This window comes from Crocuta crocuta, unplaced genomic scaffold, assembly GCF_008692635.1.
Source record: "Crocuta crocuta isolate KB4526 unplaced genomic scaffold, BGI_CrCroc_1.0 scaffold610, whole genome shotgun sequence".
Classification (NCBI taxonomy): domain Eukaryota; kingdom Metazoa; phylum Chordata; class Mammalia; order Carnivora; family Hyaenidae; genus Crocuta; species Crocuta crocuta.
The window spans coordinates 1,003,438-1,009,913 of record NW_027527456.1 but is presented as its reverse complement, the minus strand read 5'-3'; the positions used below and the strand labels follow the sequence as shown (position 1 = coordinate 1,009,913).

At 46.1% G+C, this 6,476-nt stretch overlaps 1 long non-coding RNA gene and 1 pseudogene across 1 annotated transcript in view; one reads left to right on the top strand and one right to left on the bottom strand.

Annotated features, from left to right (window-relative positions):
- The window catches only part of LOC144230772 (uncharacterized), a 20,993-nt gene extending 14,663 nt beyond the window's left edge, over nt 1-6,330 (top strand). The window contains exon 2 of the long non-coding RNA XR_013334865.1: nt 5,889-6,330. This is a non-coding gene — a long non-coding RNA (uncharacterized LOC144230772). The remainder of the gene's footprint in view (nt 1-5,888) is intronic.
- Nucleotides 2,911-3,172, bottom strand: LOC144230700 (COMM domain-containing protein 6 pseudogene; annotated as a pseudogene).
- Nucleotides 6,331-6,476: the final 146 nt, after the last annotated feature.

Genomic DNA, 6,476 nt, shown 5'->3' with positions numbered 1-6,476 from the left:
GCAAGGTGGGGGCGCCTGGGTGGGTCAGTCAGTTGAGCATCTGACTTAGTTTCGGCTCAGGTCATGATCTCCTGGTATTTTGGGTTCGAGCCCTGCATCGAGCTCTGCGCTGTAAGTGCCGAGCCTGCTTGGGATTCTCTCTCTCTCTCTGCCCCTCACCTCTTGTGCTGTCTCTGTCTCTCTGAAATTAAATAAATAAATAAATAAATAAATAAATATCTCCTTTCTGTTTTATCATACAGAATATGTCTTTTTAAATTTTTATTTATTTATTTTTTAATTTTTAATGTTTTATTTATTTCTGAGAGGGAGAGAGCGCGCGAATAGGGGAGAGTCAGAGAGAGGGAGACACAGAATTGGAAACAGGCTCCAGGCTCTGAGCTAGCTGTCAGCACAGAGCCCGTCGTGGGGCTCGAACGCACGAACTGTGAGATCATGACCTGAGCCAAAGTCGGACACTTAACCGACTGAGCCACCCAGGCGCCCTGGAATAGGTTTTTTTTTTTAAATTGAAGTATTAGTTTCCGGTATTAGAGTCCACATTTTGATACATTACAAAGTGATCTCTATGATAAGTATAGTCACCGTCCGACACCGTGCAGAGTTATTACAAAGCGTTATTGACTACATTCCCTGTGTTGTACTTTGCCTCCCCGTGACTTAGCTATTTTATAACTGGAAATTCGGTGTCCTTAATCCCCTTCACCAATTTCACCCATTCCCCCACTCCACCCTCTTTCCTCTGGCAACCACCCGCTTGCGCTCAGTGAGTCTGTTTTGTTTGTTCAATTGCTGTTGTAGATTACACAGTATTTGTCTTTCTCTGACTTATTTCACTTAGGAATAGTACCCTCTAGGTCCATCCTTGTTGTCACATGGCAAGATCTCATTCTTTCTTCTAATATTCCATTGTGTGTGTGTGTGTGTATAACATATGTGTGTATATATACACATATATGTACATACGCACACATACATGTACATATATACACACACATATACACAAAGTATCTTAAAAATTTGTTTAATGTGTTTTTATTTTTGAGAGAAAGAGGGGGTGGAGGGGCAGAGAGAGGGAGACAGAGGATTGCACGGTGACAACAGAGAGCCCGATGCGGGGCTCAGACTCACAAACCTCCAGATCGTGACCTGAGCCGAAGTCAGACACTTGACCAACTGAGCCACCCAGGTGCGCCTAGATTTATCCAATTTTTAATCTTTTCAAAGAACCAGCTCCTGTTTCATTGATTCTATTTTTCTGTTTTCAGTTTTGCTGAATTCTGCTATTTCCCTCTGCTTGACTTGTATTTGTTTTCCTCTTCTAGTTTTCTTTTAATGTTTTATTTATTTCTGAGAGAGAGACAGAGAGAGAGACAATGTGAGCAGGGGAGGGTCAGAGAGATATGGAGACACAGAACCCCAAACAGGCTCCAGGCTCTGAGCTAGCTGTCAGCACAGAGCCCAGTGCGGGGCTCGAACTCACGAACCATGAGATCATGACCCGAGCCAAAGTCAGATGCTTAACCAACTGAGCCATCCAGGCGCCTCTACTCATCTAGTTTTTTGAGGTGGGTGTTGAGATTATTGATCTGAGACCTTACATCATTTCTAGTGTAAGCATCTAATACTATAAATTTCCCTCTCAGCACCACTTTGTGTCTCATAAATTTTGATGTGTTGCATTTTTCATTTTAATTTATTGTTGTTTGATATTCCACAGATCATTTCAAAGTGCCTTCTTTAATTTCCAAGGGTCTAGAGAATTTCTTGCTCTTTTTCTGATATAGATTCTTAGTTTGATTACATCATTAGGGAACACGCTCTATATTATCATTTCAGTTCTGTGAAATATGATCAGGTTTGTTCTATGAGCCAGGGTATGGTTTAGGTGGCGAATGTTCCATGCATGCTTAAAAAGAATGTGTTTCTATTGTTATTAGGTGGAATGCTGTATAAATGTCAATTCAGTCTTGTTTGGTTGACGGTATTATTTTGTTCCTCTATATCCTTGTGGATTTTGTGTCTAGTGAATTCTGTCCATTGTTGAGAGAGAGGTATTGACGTTTCAAACTATAAATGTGAACATGTCAATTTCTCCTTTCTGTTCTTTCCGGTTTTGCTTTTTAAAAACTGAAGTTCTGGGGCGCCTGGGTGGCTTAATCGGTTAAGCGTCCGACTTTCGCTTAGGTCAGGATCTCACAGTTCGTGGGTTTGGGGCCCGCGTCGGGCTCTGTGCTGACTGCCGGCTCAGAGCCTGGAGCCTGTTTCAGTCTGTGACTCCCTCTCTCTCTGACCCTCCCCTGCTCACACTGTCTCTCTCTGTCTCCTAGAAATAAATAAGAACATTAAAAAAAATTTTAAAAACTGAAGTTCTGTTGTGTACCGCGTATATACACATTAAGGATTGCTATCTTGTTGGTGGGTTGAACCTTTTACCATTACGTACTATCCTTGGCTGTCCCTGGGAATTTTCTGTGCTCCAAGGTTTATTTTATCTGATATTAATATAACCATTCTTCCTTTTTTCTGAGTTTTTAAAATTGAGATGCAGTTCACATACCACGGAGTTCACAACCTTCAAAGCCTTTGATTCCATGGCTTTTGGCACATTTGGAAAGCTGTACATCGATCACTATCTAATTCCTGTTTGTCGGATTATTTAAAAATAGCAATTTATCGGGGCGCCTGGGTGGCTCAGTTGGCTAAGTGTCCAACTGTAGCTCAGGTCATGGTCTCAGAGTTTCGTGAGTTTGAGCCCCATATCGGGCTCCAGGCTGACAGTGCAGACCTGCTTGAGATTCTGCGTCTCCCTCTCTCTCTCTGCCCCTCCCTCACTTTTTATTTTCTCTCTGAAAATAAAAAAAACTTCAAAATGTTTGATAAAAAAATAGCAATTTATCAACCAAATCATCAGTTTTCGTACAGTTTCAGTAACTGTAGCAATTTCCTGAACTGCCTGTAGAAATTCTGAAATGATGGCATTGTCCTTTCAAAGGACTTGTTCTTACTTGACCTGAATAATCTGCCACTTTTAGCATCACTGCAACATAAGGATACTTAGTGATCTGCACTGCCTGAGTTTACAGCCTTAACCCAGTTTTCACTGCAAACCTGTAAGCTGGTCGGTGACCTTGGACTTGGCGTATGGCAGCAACTCACTAGACGCCTCCATGGAAGGTGTCCGGGGCTCACACCACCGAGTCCCCTTTCAGTTAACGTTTGCATGGTTCATCCTTTTCATTCTTTGACTTCCAACCCACCTATAACCTATCTGAAGTGAATTCCTTGTAGATAGCACATAGTTAGGTCATGTTTTAAAAAAAAATTCTACTGGTCTTTTTTTGTTTTTGTTCTTTTTGAGAGAGAGAAAGAGAGAGAGAGAGAGAGAGTGCACACACACTGGAGAGTTGGGGAGGGGCAGAGGGAGAGAGACAGAGAGAATCTTAAGCACGCTCCACACCCAGCTTGGACCCTGACTTGGGGCTCGATCTCACAACTGAGAGATCATGACCCGAGCCAAAATCAAGAGCTGGACACTTAACTGACAGAGCCACTCAGGCACCGCTGCCGGCCTCTTTTTGTGTGTTTGTGAACTTAGACCACTGATACTGAATGTTATTATTGATATTATAGGGCTTCGATTTGCCATTTATAAAAACTTGATTACTGTTTGTTCCCTCTGTTTTTTGTTCCCATGTACCTTCTTGTGCCTTCCTGTTAGTTACTTGAATATTTTTTAGAACTTCATCTTATTTGCAGTGTTTTTGTTTTTAACTTGAACTATTTTTGAGAGAGAAAGAGCACAAGCAGGGGAGGGGCAGAGAGAGGGAGAGACACAGAATCCGAAGCAGACTCCAGGCTCTGAGCTGTCAGCACAGATCCCGACGTGGGGCTTGAACCCACAAACTGCAAGATCATGACCTAAGCGGAAGTTGGATGCTTAACTGACTGAGCCACCCAGGTGCCCCTGCAATGTTTTTTTTTTTTTTTTAAATGTTTGTTTATTTTGAGAGAGAGAGCAAGCTGGCAAGTGCAAGCAGGGGACGGGCAGAGAGAGAGGGAGAGTCCCAAGCAGGCTCCAAGTTGTCAGCACAGAGCCTAACTGGGGGGCTCGAACCCACGAACCACGAGATCATGACTTGAGCCCATGCTGGACGCTTAACTGACTGAGCCACCCAGGTGCCCCTGCAATGTTTTTTTTTTTTTTTTAAATGTTTGTTTATTTTGAGAGAGAGAGCAAGCTGGCAAGTGCAAGCAGGGGACGGGCAGAGAGAGAGGGAGAGTCCCAAGCAGGCTCCAAGTTGTCAGCACAGAGCCTAACTGGGGGGCTCGAACCCACGAACCACGAGATCATGACTTGAGCCCATGCTGGACGCTTAACTGACTGAGCCACCCAGGTGCCCCTGCAATGTTTTTTTTTTTTTTTTAAATGTTTGTTTATTTTGAGAGAGAGAGCAAGCTGGCAAGTGCAAGCAGGGGACGGGCAGAGAGAGAGGGAGAGTCCCAAGCAGGCTCCAAGTTGTCAGCACAGAGCCTAACTGGGGGGCTCGAACCCACGAACCACGAGATCATGACTTGAGCCCATGCTGGACGCTTAACTGACTGAGCCACCTAAGCGCCCCGAGAATGGNGTCTAGAAGTCCTGACTTCTCACTAGGCCTCTGCAGACAGGAGGGGGATTGCGTGTGTGTGTGCGCGCGCGCGCGCGCGCGTGTGCGCGCGTGGTGCTTGGTTTCCAGCTAGGCTGAACCTTCCCCATCCTTTGACTAGAGAGAACAGGTTTTGCTTAGGGCTTTTTGGTCTGTGACCATTTACACTTCCGGCCTGCTGGCATCGTCAGTGGGTACTCCGGGATACAGGGGAGACAGAAAGGAAACCCAGGCAACTCACGGCTCTGTCGTCCCTTATTTCCCAAGGTCTGCAGTCAGCCCGCCTCCTTTCCCCCACCCTTTAGAGTCTTATCTTTGTCTTATATATCATGTCGGGGGATTTTAGTTACACTTTGTAGAAGGAATAAGGTGAAGGGCATTTACTCTGTCTTATCTGGAAGAGTTTTCCCTTNTGGAAGAATAGACCCTTCTGGAAATTGTTTTTTTTTTTTTAATGTGTATTTATTTATTTTTGAGAGAGAGAGAATCCCAAGCAGGCCCTGAGCTGCTGGCACTGACTGACTCGGGACCCGACTTGAGGCTCAGACTCCTGAAACCGAGAGATCATGACCTGAGCCCAAACCAAGAGCCAGACGCCCCGAAATTACCTTGTTAGTGCCCATCTTTACGGCACCCTTTTCATCATCTTAACCGACTGAGCCACCCAGGCGCCGCTTCCCTTTTCATCATCTTGAAAATGCTGCTTTCCCCAGACTCTGCCTCAGTAGTCCTCTTGAGCTGATGGACAGTTTCAGCACATTAAAACATAATGTCAAATTTGGCACATGGCCGGGGCCAGGGCCATGATCATGAGGGTAAGAAACTGGCGGCAGAAACTGGTGCCGACACCCCGAGCGCACTCTGCTGCTCCCACATGGTGGCATGAGCAGTGCGTTGTACGGGGACAAAGAGGAAAGTTCAGATGCCATAAAGGTAGGAAGCCGGACTTGTTGCTTATTTATGCACAGCCCCCGTTTTAGGGAGCAGCCGATTGGTGTTGGCGCGATTTACTGTGCACATGTGAAGGATGGATGGAGGTCAGCGCCTGAAGGTATGGCTGTGATCCCAGCCCTTCCCCCGCTCTACCCAGCTGGTCTCAGAAAGTTCTCTCCTTCGGGCGCCTGGGTGGCTCAGTCGGTTAAGCATCCGACTTCGACNAGCCTCAGGGTTCAGTGAGCTCTTCTGTCTGTGGATGTCTGTGTTCAGAAGTTCAAAGGCCCTTTGTTCCTTCCCTTCCAGGTCGGTCACCATGAACCGGGGCACTTAGCACGTTGCCCTGGCACCGGAGGAGCCACACCACGGCGGCGGTCCACGCTGTCAGGACTGCGACTTGGCCTGGCACCCACCGCAGGGCGATTCTGCAGAGCACCAGTATCGTGAGCTCTTAGAGGATGATCGGCGCGTTGGTTGCAGCGCAGTGTTCAGTAAGGAAGTGCCCGTGCGATGTGGATACTTATGGCCGTAAAATAGGGAGAGCTCAGGTTCCCAGCCCGAATCTGCTTCTCCTGGAGCCATTGCAACAGGGCGTTCTCCGAACAAAGAAGAGACGTGATTTGGTACCATTTCCCATCAGCAGGTGTCTGCACAAAACAGCGAAGTGAATGACGGCCAAGGGCAGTCCTGTGTATCTTGATTATATTACCTGATATTAAATAAAAGGCCTGGATGGTATTGGTTTAAACTGGACTCATTCGGCTTTTCTTCAAATAGCTCCCCTTACACCTGCCCCGAAACCAATCTTTGAAAAGCATTTCTCTCCCTGGGGTGGGATGACTCTGTGGAAGTGAAACAAGATTTTGCTTTCAAGGTTTTCGGTCTATGGGGTTT